Here is a 15,265-nt window from a genome sequence, read left to right as displayed (position 1 = left end):
TCTAGTGCTGAAAAAGGAGTAGAAGGAATTGGTTAAAATATAAGCAAAAGCAGTTAAAATAGACAAAAGAAAACAAAGGGTGTATTAACCTGAATGCAATTATCCACAGGAAAGGATTAGTGTACCTATGAAAAAATCTGAAAGGGGAATTGTTGGTTTTAAACTTATCTCTGATCAACAATGATTTAAACCAAGGAAGATGAGGAAATATGCACAGACAAAATAATAGATTTGAGTGGGAACACATGTCAAAAGTAAATGACAATAGTATCTAGTGGTTCTGGGGAATTTTAATTAAAGAAGTAATAAGACAAATTCATAGAAAATGCAATTAGTTAATGAATAGTGATGTCCTGTGACATGCTAAACACTTCATACATTTGTTTATATTTATCAAAGTAACATATACATTATGCATATACACAGTGCTTAACAGAGGTCCACTAACTTATTTAAAGCAAAGTCAAGAGTTGGTACCAAATATCATAGGCTCATTCACCTGGCTCTTTAAAAATTGTTTTCATATCTAGAATTCTTGACTGAAATGTGAATGTTCACCAAAGAGTAATTTATCCAGTACTTGGTACAAGGGCATAGACTTGCACACATATACAAACGCACACATCACATAAATAGTATTAATATGGAAATTCAAAGACATAAAGCACTCTAAAAGTTATGAAAAATGACAGCAGGAAAAAGATCTATATCAGATGTAGAACATCATCATGCTTTGACTGTTTGACGAAGCAAAGTTTATGCATATCTATTTCAGTTGAATATACACATGTTAAATATGCTCATTGAAAAAAGTGGGGTTTTAAATATCTACATGTACTAGATAGTTTCAACAATATAAAAACAAAATTTTCTGCATTATTAAACTGAAAAAAATCATAGTGTGTAACCCCAAAATTATAAGTAGTTGTGGATAATCACGTATTGGACTTGGGTCTGACCAAAAGGATTGTGTTGGTTACAAGTATTAAAGTAAAATAAATGTAAGAAGAAATAATCATATTATGCCAGAAAATAGAAGAGAGCAATGTTTAACAGAAAAGTATGTAATTGAGGAAAAGAGCATTTAAAAGGTCAGTTCAAAGAAGTTGAATTTCATCTTCTAATTTTTTAAGCTTCAAAAGGAATAAAGTATATTAAAATGCTAATCTGGGGGCCAGTGCTGTGGCTTAGCAGGTAAAGCCACTGCCTGTAATGCTAGCATCCCATGTGGGCACTGGTTTGAGTTCCAGCTGCTCCACTTCTGATCCAGCTCTCTGCTATGGCCTGGGAAAGCAGCAGATGACGGCCTACGATCTTGGGCCCCTGCTCCCATGTGGGAGACCCAGAAGAAGCGCCTGGCTCCTGGATTTGGATTGGCATAGCTCCAGAGGTTGTAGCCGATTTTTGAGGAGTGAACCAACATGTGGAAGACCTCTCTCTTTCTCTCTCCCTCTCTCTCTCTCTCTGTCTCTTCTTCTCTCTGTGTAACTCTGATTTCAAATAAATAAATCTTTAAAAATGTTAATCTGTGATAATTATAAATATTCACAAATAGGTATAACATGTCACAAACATGATTTATGTAACTTGCCTATCACCATAAAAACACCAACCTTTAAGATAAAATAATTTTTTAAAGATTTATTTATTTATTTTTGGAGTCAGAGTTACAGAGAAAGGGAGAGATGGAAAGAGAGTGATCTGCTTGTGGCCCCAATGGTCAGGGCTGGGCTAAGCTGAAGCCTGTAGCCAGGAAGTTCTTCTGGGGCTCCACATTGTGTGCAGGAACCCAAGCACTTGAGCCGTCTCTGTTGCATTGCCAGACACATTAGCAGGGAGCTGAGTCCGAAGTGAAACAACCAGGACTGGAACCAGTGTCTATATGTAATGCCGCTCTGCAGGTGGCTGGCTTAACCCCTAAATCACAACACTGGCCTCTATTTCATAGAATTTTGGTGAGGAGTAAACCAGAACCCATATGGGATTCTAGAATCACAGGATGTGGCTTTACCAGCTATGACACAATGCTGCCAAAGATAAAATCTTTTCAGATTCCATGTAGGGCATATGCTCAACATAAAAAAAAAAAAATGCTAACAAACATGTAATGTCACCTAGGAAAATTCCAAAGGCTTTTCTGAGTTTTTTACAACATGTTACCAAACGTCAACTGATTAAGAAATGCATGACTGTAGAGGATAATAGTGAGGAGTTATCATTTCTGGGTGTATAGTAACAATAGCAAGAAGTCTTCCATAATTAATACATTGTTAAAGATTTTTAGATTGTGTGCAAAGAGAAGCTTATATCATTGGAGAATAAACTGAACTAAAATTTATGATACTGATCTAATTTTAATTTAGGGGATTTTTCATAGCATTATACAGGAAATACAGAGATTTTTATATTTTTATACCCTGAAAGACTTAGTTTTGGGTATATTCCAACAGAAAAATGACTACTAGGAGCCAAAAAAGAATCCACCATAATATAAAAGAAAATCTTTTCATCACCATGATGAAATAGAATATGTAGCACTTCATAAAATGATGCAGTTGCTAGAAGACTCTCAGGTCAGATGCTTCATCAATCAGAGTAAGCTAACCACTCGTAACAGTAAGTCCCAAATTTGTTAAGGGTCAACACAAGAGCAGACTACTTCTTGCTCACATAATTATAGTGAGTAGATGATTAGGTCCACGGGGTAAGTCTTCAGAGAGTAATTCAGAGATCCTGTGTAACAGGGATCTTCAACATGTGACTTTTAACATTTCCACAGTCTGCTGCTCCGTCTTTCAGAATTGATGTTAAGAGCCAGAAGAAAAACTCAAATTAGTGAAAAACTGGAGACAATGGTCTCTGTATACCATATGTGCAAGATACTGGAAACTGGAATTATAATCCTGGTAAGGAAGGAGAACAAAACGAGGCTGCACATTTAGTCAAAGTCTGGAGACAAAAGCACTGTTAGAGAAGCCTGGGACTGGTAAGTAAGTCCACGCACAAAAGTGACAAGAGATGGTCCAGATAGTTCCTCATTTGGAGAATGTAATTCAATATTTACTTTTATAAAAGGGAGAACAGAGAATTAATTCATGTCTGTAAGTCTAGTACATGTTCCCCAATATCGATGCTTATTATTGAATTCCTTGAAGGTGTTCACAAGCAATGTTGTTCCAAAATTACGGTTTCTGAGAAGCAATTGTGTGAGTCAATTATAAAAATGCCTGGGGGCAGAAGGAGTGGAGAAGGTGTGGTGGTGCATCAAGTTAAGCCAGCGCCTGTGAAACAGGAATCCCAAATAGGTACTAGTTCCTGTCCTGGCTGCTCCACTTCTAATCCATTTCCCTGCAAATGGCCTCAAAGATGGCTCAAGTGCCCTGTTACCCATGTGGGAGACCTGGATGAAGCTCCTGGGTCCTGGCTTCAGCCTGGCTCAGCCCTGGCTATTGGGACAACTTAGAAAGTGAATCAGTGGATGGAAAATATACTTTTGCTCTCTCTCTCTCTCTTTCTCTCTCTCTGCCTTTACTTCTGTCTCTGTAACAGTGACGTACAGCTATTATCTACACTATTGAGGAATGATGGCTTTTCTAATTACGTCTTGTTGATATCTTTATTTAGTGGAATGCTAAACTTACAATCACCAAATAAAGTGAAATTATGTCATTATAAAAATTAAAAGAAAAAATTAGAAAGCAAGGAGCATACCAGGTGAGAGTGTGGATGGCAGGGTGGATAGGATGGGAAGTACCATTATGCTTTTAAATTTGTATATTTGAAATACATGAAATTTGTTCACCTTAAATAACTAAAAATTTTTTTTAAAAAGTTCCCAAGAGATAGAAGAAGCATAGAAAAAGACAAAGATAGGAAAAAATCATATGAAATTTGGGCCTGTGGAACAATGTTAAATGGGAAAAATCTAAACCATAGAGAAAATCCAATAAATTTAATGAACAAATAAATTTGTATTGTTGAAATGAAATAGAGCTTTCTGCAAATGTTAAAATATGTATATTTAAATGTTTTAAATGATGGAATTGCATTTACTAAATATAAACTAAAAATAAAATGATACTAAAACACACTATCAAGCAATTATCAAAAAACAAATGAGCATTTTCATAAAGAATATTAAGAATATTAATTAATTATTTTCACTTTATTTGAAAGGCAGAGAGATCTTCCATCCACTGGTTCACTTTTCCAAATGTCCACATAACTGAGGTTAAGCCAAGTGAAATCCAGGAATCTGGACCTCCATTTGGAATGGCAAGGACCCAAGTACTTGAGTCATTATCTGCTGCCTCTTCTGGTATACATTAGCAGGAACATGGATCACAACCATGAAGGACTTTAATGCAGTATTCTTTTTTTTTTTTTTTTTTTTTTGACAGGCTGAGTGGACAGTGAGAGAGACAGAGAAATGTCTTCCTTTGCCGTTGGTTCACCCTCCAATGGCCGCCGCGGCCGGCGCGCTGCAGCCAGTGCACCATGCTGATCCGAAGGCAGGAGCTAGGTGCTTCTCCTGGTCTCCCATGGGGTGCAGGGCCCAAGCACTTGGGCCATCCTCCACTGCACTTCCCTGGCCACAGCAGAGAGCTGGCCTGGAAGAGGGGCAACCGGGACAGAATCTGGTGCCCCAACCAGGACTAGAACCCGGTGTGCCGGCGCCACAAGGCGGAGGATTAGTCTACTGAGCCACGGCGCCTTAAACATGAAGGTAAATCTGTCTTTTGTGACAACATGGATGAACTTTGAAAGCATTATGTACAGTGATAAAAGGCAAGCATAAAAAGTATTGCATAATTTCCAACACACAAAAATCACTAGCATTTATACATACAAGTAATGTCATGGTGGAGGAAGAACTCATATGATCAGTCCCTGTCACGAAAAAAAGAAAAAAATATAAATATCTTAGGAAAATTTAACCAGGCTGATAATTTTCTACAATAAAAACTGAAAAATATTAAGAAATAGAAGAAGATATAAAAATGGAAAAAGCTGGGGCTGGCGCCGTGGCTCACTTGGTTAATCCTCTGCCTGCGGCACCAGCATCCCATAAGGGTGCTGGGTTCTAGTCCCGGTTGCTCATCTTAGAGTCCAGCTTTCTGCTGTGGCCTGCAAGGGCTTTAGGGGATGGCCCAAGTGCTTGGGCTCCTGCACCTGCGTGGGAGACCAGAAAGAAGTACCTGGCTCCTGGCTTCAGATCAGCGCAGCACTGGCCATAGCAGCCATTTGGTGAATGAACCAATGGAAAGAAGACTTTTCTTTCTGTCTCTCTCACTATAACTCTACCTGTTAAATAAATAAATTAATAAAAATCTTCCATGTTTGTGAATAAGAAGAATTAATATCATGAAAATGTCCATACTACCCAAAATAATTTAAAGAGTCAATGTAGGCCAGCGCCACAGCTCACTAGGCTAATCCTCCACCTGTGGCACCAGCATTCCAGGTTCTAGTCCCAGTTGGGGTGCCAGATTCTGTCCCGGTTGCTCCTCTTCCAGTTCAGCTCTCTGCTGTGGTCCAGGAAGGCAGTGGAGGATGGGCTAAGTGCTTGGGCCCTGTACATGCATGGGAGACCAGGAGGAAGCACTTGGCTCCTGGCTTTGGATCGGCGCAACGCACCGGCCATGACAACTATTTGGGTGGTGAACCAACAGAAGGAAGACCTTTCTCCCTGTCTCTCTCTCTCACTGTCTAACTCTGCCTGTCAAAAAAAAAAAAAAAAAAAAAAAAAAAAAAAAAAAGAGTCAATGTAGTTCCGATCGAAATATAAACAACATTCTTTTCAGATCTAGAAAAAAACGTTCCAGAAATTTCTGTGGAAACCTAAGATACGCCAAATAACTAAAGCAATCTTACACAATAAAAACAAATCTGGAGGCATCATAACAGATTTCAAGACATACTAACAACCTGGTATTACAACAAAAATAGACTGGGAATCAATAGAACAGAATAGAAATCTCAGAAATTAAACCATGCATCTATAACCACTAATCTCTGACAAACAAACTAAAATCACGGACAGGAAAAAAAAGTCTATTCTTTTTTGTGTGTTTGTATTTATTTATTTTTTAACTTTTATTTAGTAAATATAAATTTCTAAAGTACAGCTGATGTATTACAATGGCTTTTTCCCCCTCAGAACTTCCCTCCCACCTGCAACCCTCCCAACTTCCACTCCCTCTCCCATTCCATTCACATCAAGATTCATTTTCAATTATATTTATATACAGAAGATCAATTTAGTATATATTAAGATTTCAACAGTTTGCACCTACACAGAACATGAGTGTAAAATACTGTTTGAGTACTAGTTCAATAAATGGTGTTGGGAAAATTGGATTTCTGCATGCAGATGTATGAAACAAGACCCCTAACTTATACCCTATACAAAAGTCAACTGACAATGGATCAAGGACCTAAACCTAAGACATGGAACCATTCAAATTATCAGGGGAAAACACTGTAAGGCATATGCATAGGCAAAGACTTCTTGGAAAAGACCCCAGAATCACAGGCGATTAAAGCAAAAGAAAGACACATGGCATTGTATCAAGCTAAGAAGCTTCTGCACAGCAATGGAATCACTCAACAAGTGAAGAGATAATCAAAAGATTGGTAGAAAAATAGAAAAGAATGTTGACTAACCATGTTAAAATTTTGAAGAAACTGATGAAGAAAATATACCTACACTATTTAACTTTATAACATGAAAAAAAATGAGAGAAAAATCACCAATTTTTAATCCAAAAAGAGGCAGGAACAAAAGCAAATATTTTATAGTGTTTTGGTATTTTGAGCAACTCACTCAAAACTATGCAAGATTTTTGTGAAGTACTTCAAAATGTTGCTCTTTCAGTTAAGTAAGAAATAATGGAATATTTCTAATAACATGCAACCTAACATGAAAATGTTTATAAACTAAAATTAGTGTATAAAATCAAGAATTTTTCAAGACAAATTGATAAACTTGGAACCACTTATTTTGAATTTCAAATATTGCCTGTAGAATAGTATATTTGGAATCAATAATAGTTTATGTCTAAAATTGTTCAATCTGCAGTTGATCACAAGTTCAACATCCAATAGTCATTTCTTTTAACTTTATTCATTTATTTTCACTTTAGTTGAGAGTCAGAGTGAAAGGCAGAATCTATTCACTAAATATTCACAACAGTCAGGATGAATCAGGCTGAACAGGCTGAAGTGAATCAGGATGAACAGGCTGAAGTCAGGAGTCTGGAACTCGATCCTAGTCCTCATACGTGTGATATGGAAACAAGTTCTCCAGCCCTCATTTGCTGCCTCTCAGGGGACAAAATGGCAGGAAGCTGTATCATAAACTGAAGAGCTGGACCTTCAACCCAGGAACTCCTATATGAGCTATGAGCATATCAAGCAATGTTGTAACACTGGTCCAAATACCCATTTTTTAATATTTTTTTAAAGAATTGACTATGTAATGAGCAATGTGAAATGTAAATTATGTACTGAAATAATTTATAACATTTATTTAGTACTTAAAATACTTCCTGAACTAGACTAAGCATTCATGTATTATACATTAGCTCATTTAATCCTATAACAACCCTAGGGCAAGTTTGTTATTATAATTATTCCTATTGTGCAAAGGAAAAACAAAGGCATAAATAACTTAAGTAACACCACCAGACATTAACACAAGTATTAAGTGAAGAAATAAAAAATTATATCTAGACATATTCCTGAAGTTTACAATCTTAATTCTAGTATCGCAGTGCTCCATTGCTTATTTATTATTGTTGCTCATTAGTTACCAGGCTCCAACGTCTTCATGTCTTTATCTTTAATCACCATGCTATCCTTCACAGTTTATCAATCTGCTTTACTAGAATTGCAACGTGCTGACCAAGGGGGTTGTGATGGATTACAATGTCAATTATTTTTGCTTTCCTCCCACAATAGGAGATGATTGTCCCTTTTTATTTCAGATCCTGGGTAGTCTTGTGCTTTGATTTATCCAATAAACTGCATTTTTTAGAACCCTGATACCGTTGTTATGCAAATAGGCAGGTTTACCTCATTGATGATGAAAATAATGTGCAAAGATACATCACATGGAATGGCCAGTCACTCCAGCAAAGGCCAGGAGTCATGAGATCGTGTAGGATTATCCAGTTCCCAGTGAATTTGCATGAATTCCCACAGATAAGACAGGCCAAAGGGCTGCCTAGCTGAGCCTACGTCAACAAACTGGCAACTGAAAGAAATGTGAGAATATTAATGGTGGTTTTTTGAAGCTAGTAAGTTCTGGAGTTCTAGTTATGTAGAAACTTGTCCCAGAAACAGGAATTAACAAGCCTTCTGTGCTTTTGTGGGTCAGATACATCTTGAGTATTGAGTCTGTTTCTGAACTCCATAATTCAATCGATCATCTATAAGAAATCATTCAAAGCTGATAACCCTAGTGGGTGATATATTCAGATAACAGACAGAACTGAAAGAAAACAGCTACTCAAAAATTATCTCAGAAACTTCTAGAAATATGCATCTAATGGATGTTATATGGGTTGCAGGCATAATATTTCTTGTGAACTTTTCCATAGATTCTAAACCTGCAATCATTTGATATTAAATCAGTGGTTGAATAGTGTCAGATAATTGATAGAAGCAGATTGACACAAAGAGGCCTATTCAATATAGTAAAAGATTTATGGAGTGAGAACCAATGTGGAAAAGAAGAAATTGATATGAATTTGATTCCTCAGTGATAATCAATCCACTTGTTGTCCAAGATGATGAAAATGTAACAACATGGATTGTGGGGTTTCTCTTTTGAATGGAATTGATATGACACAGATTTGACTATCATTTAACAGAAAATCAAAATATGAAAATGTTTCCCAATATTGCCTTTGACTGTATTGACTACAGTGAAATCATTAAGTAGAGAACAAGTAAATAATTTATAATTTGATGAAAAGTGAATTATTCATCTTTGACTAAAACCTGGTGATGGATATGTGAATCAGCTTGACTGTGATGATTGCTTCATATACAACATATAAACACATCAACACATCGCCTATACATGACTATATATATAATTTTACTTTACAATTATTTTACATTAAAGCAGGAAAATGTTCACATTATTACCCCAGTACTACTTTGAAAACCAAGGTTAATATAATCATTTGATACTTAAATATTATAGAATAAAACATCTACCCAAAATCAGTTGCAGTTAGGGCATTAATTCCATTGACAGCAAAAACATAGTACAGCTGCCCCTCTTCAATGTGGTAATAACCACTGAATCTATTAAAAGCTTTTTTTTAAATTTTTATTTAATGAATATAAATTTCCAAAGTACGGCTTATGGATTACAATGGCTTCCCCCCCATAACGTCCCTCCCACCCGCAACCCTCCCCTTTCCCACTCCCTCTCCCCTTCCATTCACATCAAGATTCATTTTCAATTCTCTTTATATACGGAAGATCAGTTTAGCATACATTAAGCAAAGATTTCAACAATTTGCTCCCACACAGAAACATACAGTGAAAAATACTGTTTGAGTACTAGTTATAGCATTAAATCTCAATGTACAGCACACTAAGGACAAAGATCCTACATGAGGAGTAAGTGCACAGTGACTCCTGTTGTTGACTTAACAAATTGACACTCTTGTTTATGACATCAGTAATCACCCTAGGCTCTTGTCATGAGCTGCCAAGGCTATGGAAGCCCCCTGAGTTCACCGACTCTGATCATCTTTAGACAAGGCCATGGTCAAAGTGGAAGTTCTCTCCTCCCTTCAGAGAAAGGTACCTCCTTCTTTGATGACCCATTCTTTCCACTGGGATCTCACTCACGGAGATCTTTCATTTAGGTGGTTATTTTTTTCCCCCAGAATGTCTTGGCTTTCCATGCCTGAAATAATCTCATGGGCTTTTCAGCTGGATCTGCATGCCTTAAGGGCTGATTCTGAAGCCAGAGTGCTGTTTAGGACATCTGCCATTCTATGGGTCTGCTGTGTATCTCACTTCCCATGTAGGATCGTTCTCTCCCTTTTTTATTCTATCAGCTAGTATTTGCAGACACTAGTCTTGTTTATGTGATCTTTTTGGTTCTTAATCCTATCATTATGATTGTGAACAGAAATTGATCACTGGGACTAGTGAGATGGCATTGGTACATGCCACCTTGATGGGATTGAATTGGAATCCCCTGGTATGTTTCTAACTCTACCGTTTGAGGTGAGTCAGCTTGAGCATATCCCGAATTGCACATCTCTTCCCTCTCTTATTCCCACTCTTCTATTTAACAGGGATCACTTTTCAGTTAAGTTTCAGCACTTAAGAAGAATTGTGTATTGATTACAGTATTCAACCAAAAGTATTAAATAAAACCAACAAAAAAAAATACTAAAAGGGATAACATATCATGTTGCTCATCAACAGTCAGGGTGAGGGCTGATCAAGTCACCATTTCTCATAGTGTTCATTTCACTTTAACAGGTTTCCTTTTTGGTGCTCAGTTAGTTGTCACCTATCAGGGAGAACAAGTGGTATTTTTCCCTTTGGGATTGGCTTATTTCACTCAGCATAATGTTTTCCAAATTCCTAACAGGGATCAGTTTTCAGTTAAAATTTAAAAACCTAAGAATAATTGTGTGTGAATTGCAGAGTTCAACCAATGGTATTAGAGCAAAAGAAAATACTAAAATGGATAAAGTATTACATTGTATATCAACTGTCAGGACAAGAGCTGATCAAGTCACTTTCTCATAGTGTCCATTTCACTTCAACAAGTTTCCCCTTTGGTGCTCAGTTAGTTGTCACCGATCAGGGAGAACATATGATATTTGTCCCTTGGGACTGGCTTAATTCACTCAGCATGATGTTTTCCAAATTCCTCCATCTTGTTGCAAATGACCGGGTTTCGTTGTTTTTGACTGCTGTATAGTATTCTATAGAGTACATTATCCATAATTTCTTTATCCAGTCTACTGTTGATGGGCATTTGGGCTGGTTCCAGGTCTTAGCTATTGTGAATTGAGCTGCAATAAACATTAATGTGCAGACAGCTCTTTTATTTGCCAATTTAATTTCCTTTGGGTAAATTCCAAGGAGTGGGATGGCTGGGTAGAATGGTAGGGTTATATTCAGGTTTCTGAGGATTCTTCAGATTGAATTCCATAGTGGCTTAACCAGTTTGCATTCCCACCAACAGTGGGTTAGTGTCCCTTTTTCCCCACATCCTCGCCAGCATCTATTGTTGGTAGATTTCTGAATGTGAGCCATTCTAACTGGGGTGAGGTGGAACCTCATTGTGGTTTTGATTTGCATTTCCCTGATTGCTAGTGATCTTGAACATTTTTTCATGTGTCTGTTGGCCATTTGGATTTCATTTTCTGAAAAATGTCTATTGAGGTCCTTGGCCCATATCTTAAGTGGGTTGTTTGTTTTGATCTTGTGGAGTTTCTTGATTTCTTTGTAGATTCTGGTTATCAACCCTTTATCTGTTGCATAGTTTGCAAATATATTTTCCCATTCTGTTGGTTGTCTCTTCACTTTCCTGACTGTTTCTTTTGCAGTACAGAAACTTCTCAATTTGATGCAATCCCAAATGTTAATTTTTGCTTTGATTGCCTGTGCTTCTGGGGTGTTTTCCAAGAGGTCATTGCCGGTACCTATATCTTGCAGGGTATTTCCAATGCTCTCTAATAATTTGATGGTGTCAGGCCGTAGATTTAAGTCTTTAATCCATGTTGAATGATTTTTTGTGTAAGGCAAAAGGTAGGGGTCTTGCTTCATGATTCTGCACGTGGAAATCCAATTTTCCCAGCACCATTTATTGAATAGACTGTCCTTACTCCAGGGATTGGTTTTGGATCCTTGATCAAATATAAGTTGGCTGTAGATGTTTGGATTGATTTCTGGTGTTTCAATTCTGTTCCATTCGTCAATCCATCTGTTTCTGTACCAGTACCATGCTGTTTTGATTACAACTGCCCTGTAGTATGTCCTGAAATCTGGTATTGTGATGCCTCTAGCTTTAAAATAAATTTTAAAGGTAATAAGTCAGAGAGAGAGAAAAACAGAGCAGGTGGGGGATAGATGAGAGAGAGGGAGACCTGGATGAAATTCCAGCCTCCTGGCTTTGATCTGGCCAAGCCCTGGTTATTGTAGCCATATGGGGAGTGACCTAGAGGATGGAATCCCTTTCCCAACTATGTCTTTCAAATAAAAAAATCTTTTAAAAAAAAGCTTTTAAAAATAAAATAGTTGTGTGGGACACAATTATTGATAAAATGAAGATAATATTCCTGGATGACCCTTTGGAAGAAGTCATGAGCCCATGTTTAGGAAAAGCTTATTTGCTGACAGCCATGAATTCAACCAGGTTGTAAATACAATCACCAATAACCAGGAAATTCGTTTTAGAGGAGTTCACAGACACAGAAATAGTCTGACTTATCCAAGTTATTAAGGATGTCATAACAAGTTTTAAGAGCGACTTCTAGGTAATAAAATGGACAGAGACAAGGAAAATATAATCTATAATATGTCATCCCATTTGGAAATCAATGAATTATAAGTACATGAAAAACATAATATTTGTAAAAGCTGATTTTTAGTAGCTGTAGATGGCTGAAATCACAGACTTTATAGATCCCAAATTTAATGAGCAGTGACTTCTAATAAGAACTTATCTTTTTGGAAATAATATAAAAAAGATACCATTTATATACTGTTAACATATGTTTGAGGTATAAAGCATTATTTAAATGACACAACCTCTGTTATTTGATGAAAGGAAGTATTTTCTTGTTGTTTTAAAGAAAGTCTATAGAAAAGAATATATTCATTTCAGTGAGAAAGATATTTGGGAAAATTGATTCATAACCACTAATTGATGTGCCTCTCAGGGAAACTAACTTGAATGAAAAAGAAATAGATTTAGTTTCAGAATAATTAGCTATAAATTTAAATGCATTTTCCATATTTATATATTGTCAAATACAACTATACTAATATGAAATAATAAAAGGCATAATCAGATTGGTTTAATAGTATAAAAAACCTGCTATGATTAAAGCAAACATATTTAGTCAATCATGCTAATATTATTGACATGGTACATTTGTTTTGGGTATAGACCTAAAAATCTTTTTGTTAACAATGGGCTTGAATTCATGCTCCATACTCAGAAGCAGTTGAAAATATGATCTTGAATTTACACTCCTTCAACTCTGCTCCCTCGAATGTGCTGGCAACCTGATCAAAGATGTATCAAGGCAATTGTACTTGATTATCAGAATTGATTATTGTTAAACTCTATGTATGTGTTGTACTCTGAGAATGATGTCAGTTGACACATGTTGCCCATAAAGTTACATGACAAACAGGATAATACGTAGGAAATGGAAGAGGTTGCTTCCTTGAGTTGCAGGATTCTGTGCCCTTCTTTTGCAATTTGATGTGCTCTGTAACAATGAGATACTGGAGACCCATGGATATTATGAAAACCATTGTTTGAAGCAGTTTGTGCTTTAAATCTAAGTGAATTAGCATTGGAAAGATATTATCTTTTTAGTCTTTTAGATGAATCTCAATTTAGGAAAAACTGATTTGAGTAAGTCATTGAGTTGTGTAAATAATATCATTTTAAAATGATTAAATGCTTCAAGTTGCCAGTGTCATGCAGAGTTTCTCAAGCACAATCAAAGCCAAAATTGACAAATTGGACTACATCAAATTGAGAAGTTTCTTCACTGAAAAAAAACAACACAAAAGTGAATAAGCAACTGACAGAATGGGAAAAATATTTCCAAAGCATGAAAGTGATAAAGGATGAACATTCAGAATCTATGAAGAACTCAGGAAACACAAGAACAAAGCAAACAACTTAGTTTAAGAAATGGGCAAAGTACTTGAACAGGCATTTTTAAAAACAGGAAATCCAAAAGGCCAACAGATACAGAAAAAAATGCTCAGGATCACTTAGCCATCATGGAAATGCAAATCAAACCAAAATGAGGTTTCACCTCACCCCAGTCAGAATGGTTGATACAGAAATCAACAAACAATAAATGCTGGCAAGAATGTGGGTAAAAAGGTACCCTAATCAACTGCTATTGAGAATGTAAACTGGTGCAGCCAATGCGAAAGACGGTATGTAGAAAGCTCAGAAATTTTAAAATAGATATGCAATATGGCCTAGCCATCCCACTGCTGGGAATTTACCCAAACCAAAATAAATCAGCAGATGAAAGAATTATATGTACCCTCATGTTCATTGTAGCTTAATTCACAATACTGTCTCCATTCTCTCCTAGCATAGTTCTGATGAGAAATCTGCTATGAGTCTAATTGGAGATTTTCTGAAAGTAATCTGGCATTTCTCTAATGCACATTTTAGAATCTTTTCTTTATGTTTCACTGCTGAAAGTTTGAATATGATGTGTCAGGGTGAAGATCTTTCCTGGTCATGTCTATTGGGCATTCTATGTGCTTAGATGTCCCTTTCTTTCTCCAAATTGGGGAATGTTTTCTGTAGTTAATTCACTAAATAGGCCTTCTAACCCATTCACTCTTTCCACACTTTTGGGAACTTCTAAGAACTGTATGTTGGATCATTTGATAGTATCTCAAAAATCTCCAACACTGTTTTTATTTTCTCTAATTTCTTCTTTGTTTTTGGTCTGACTGAAATTTCCAAAGACTTGTCTTCTAGCTTGTATACTCTTTCTTCTGTCTCATCAAATCTGTTGTTAAAGCTTTCGACTGCAGTTTTTAATTGACCTATTAAATTTTTCATTTCTAATATTTCATTTTTATTTCTCTTTAAAATCTCAATGTCATGAGAAAAATTTTTATGCATATCACGTTTGGATATCTTTAATTTGTAGATATGCTTCTCATTTCTTCTAAGGAATTATGAATAATCTTTTGAATTCTTTTTCAGACATTTCATCAATCACTTCATTTTTACATTCTAACACTGGAGTGTTTTTATGTTCATTGGGGCGGAGGGGGGTCGGTCATGTTGTCTTCCTTAATCTTGTTTCTTGAATTTCTGCTTTATTTTTTAGCATTTGTGTAGATACTTGTTGGTTTTTTCTTCAGATGGCTCTTGTCTTTGAACTATGCCTGTGTGACTTAGTGGAATGTCTGTTCTTTCAGTGTTTACCCAGAGCTGCATGTTGGCTGTGGCCAGGGATCTCTGGTCAGTGCTCCAGGATTGGGCAAGTATTCAGGG

General features: G+C 36.4%; 1 long non-coding RNA gene across 2 annotated transcripts in view; it reads left to right on the top strand.

Moving 5' to 3' along the window:
- The window catches only part of LOC127492015 (uncharacterized), a 128,366-nt gene that overhangs the window by 77,522 nt on the left and 35,579 nt on the right, over positions 1 to 15,265 (top strand). Inside the window, exon 4 of one of the 2 annotated variants that reach the window (XR_011378635.1) lies at positions 2,780 to 2,986. The exons of the other annotated variant lie outside the window; for it this stretch is intronic. This is a non-coding gene — a long non-coding RNA (uncharacterized lncRNA). The remainder of the gene's footprint in view (positions 1 to 2,779; positions 2,987 to 15,265) is intronic. 2 annotated transcript variants of the gene reach the window in all.

This window comes from Oryctolagus cuniculus, chromosome 9 (genome assembly GCF_964237555.1).
Source record: "Oryctolagus cuniculus chromosome 9, mOryCun1.1, whole genome shotgun sequence".
Taxonomy (NCBI): Eukaryota; Metazoa; Chordata; class Mammalia; order Lagomorpha; family Leporidae; genus Oryctolagus; species Oryctolagus cuniculus.
Note: the sequence above shows the minus strand (reverse complement) of the source record. Positions and strands in the feature narration are given on the sequence as shown.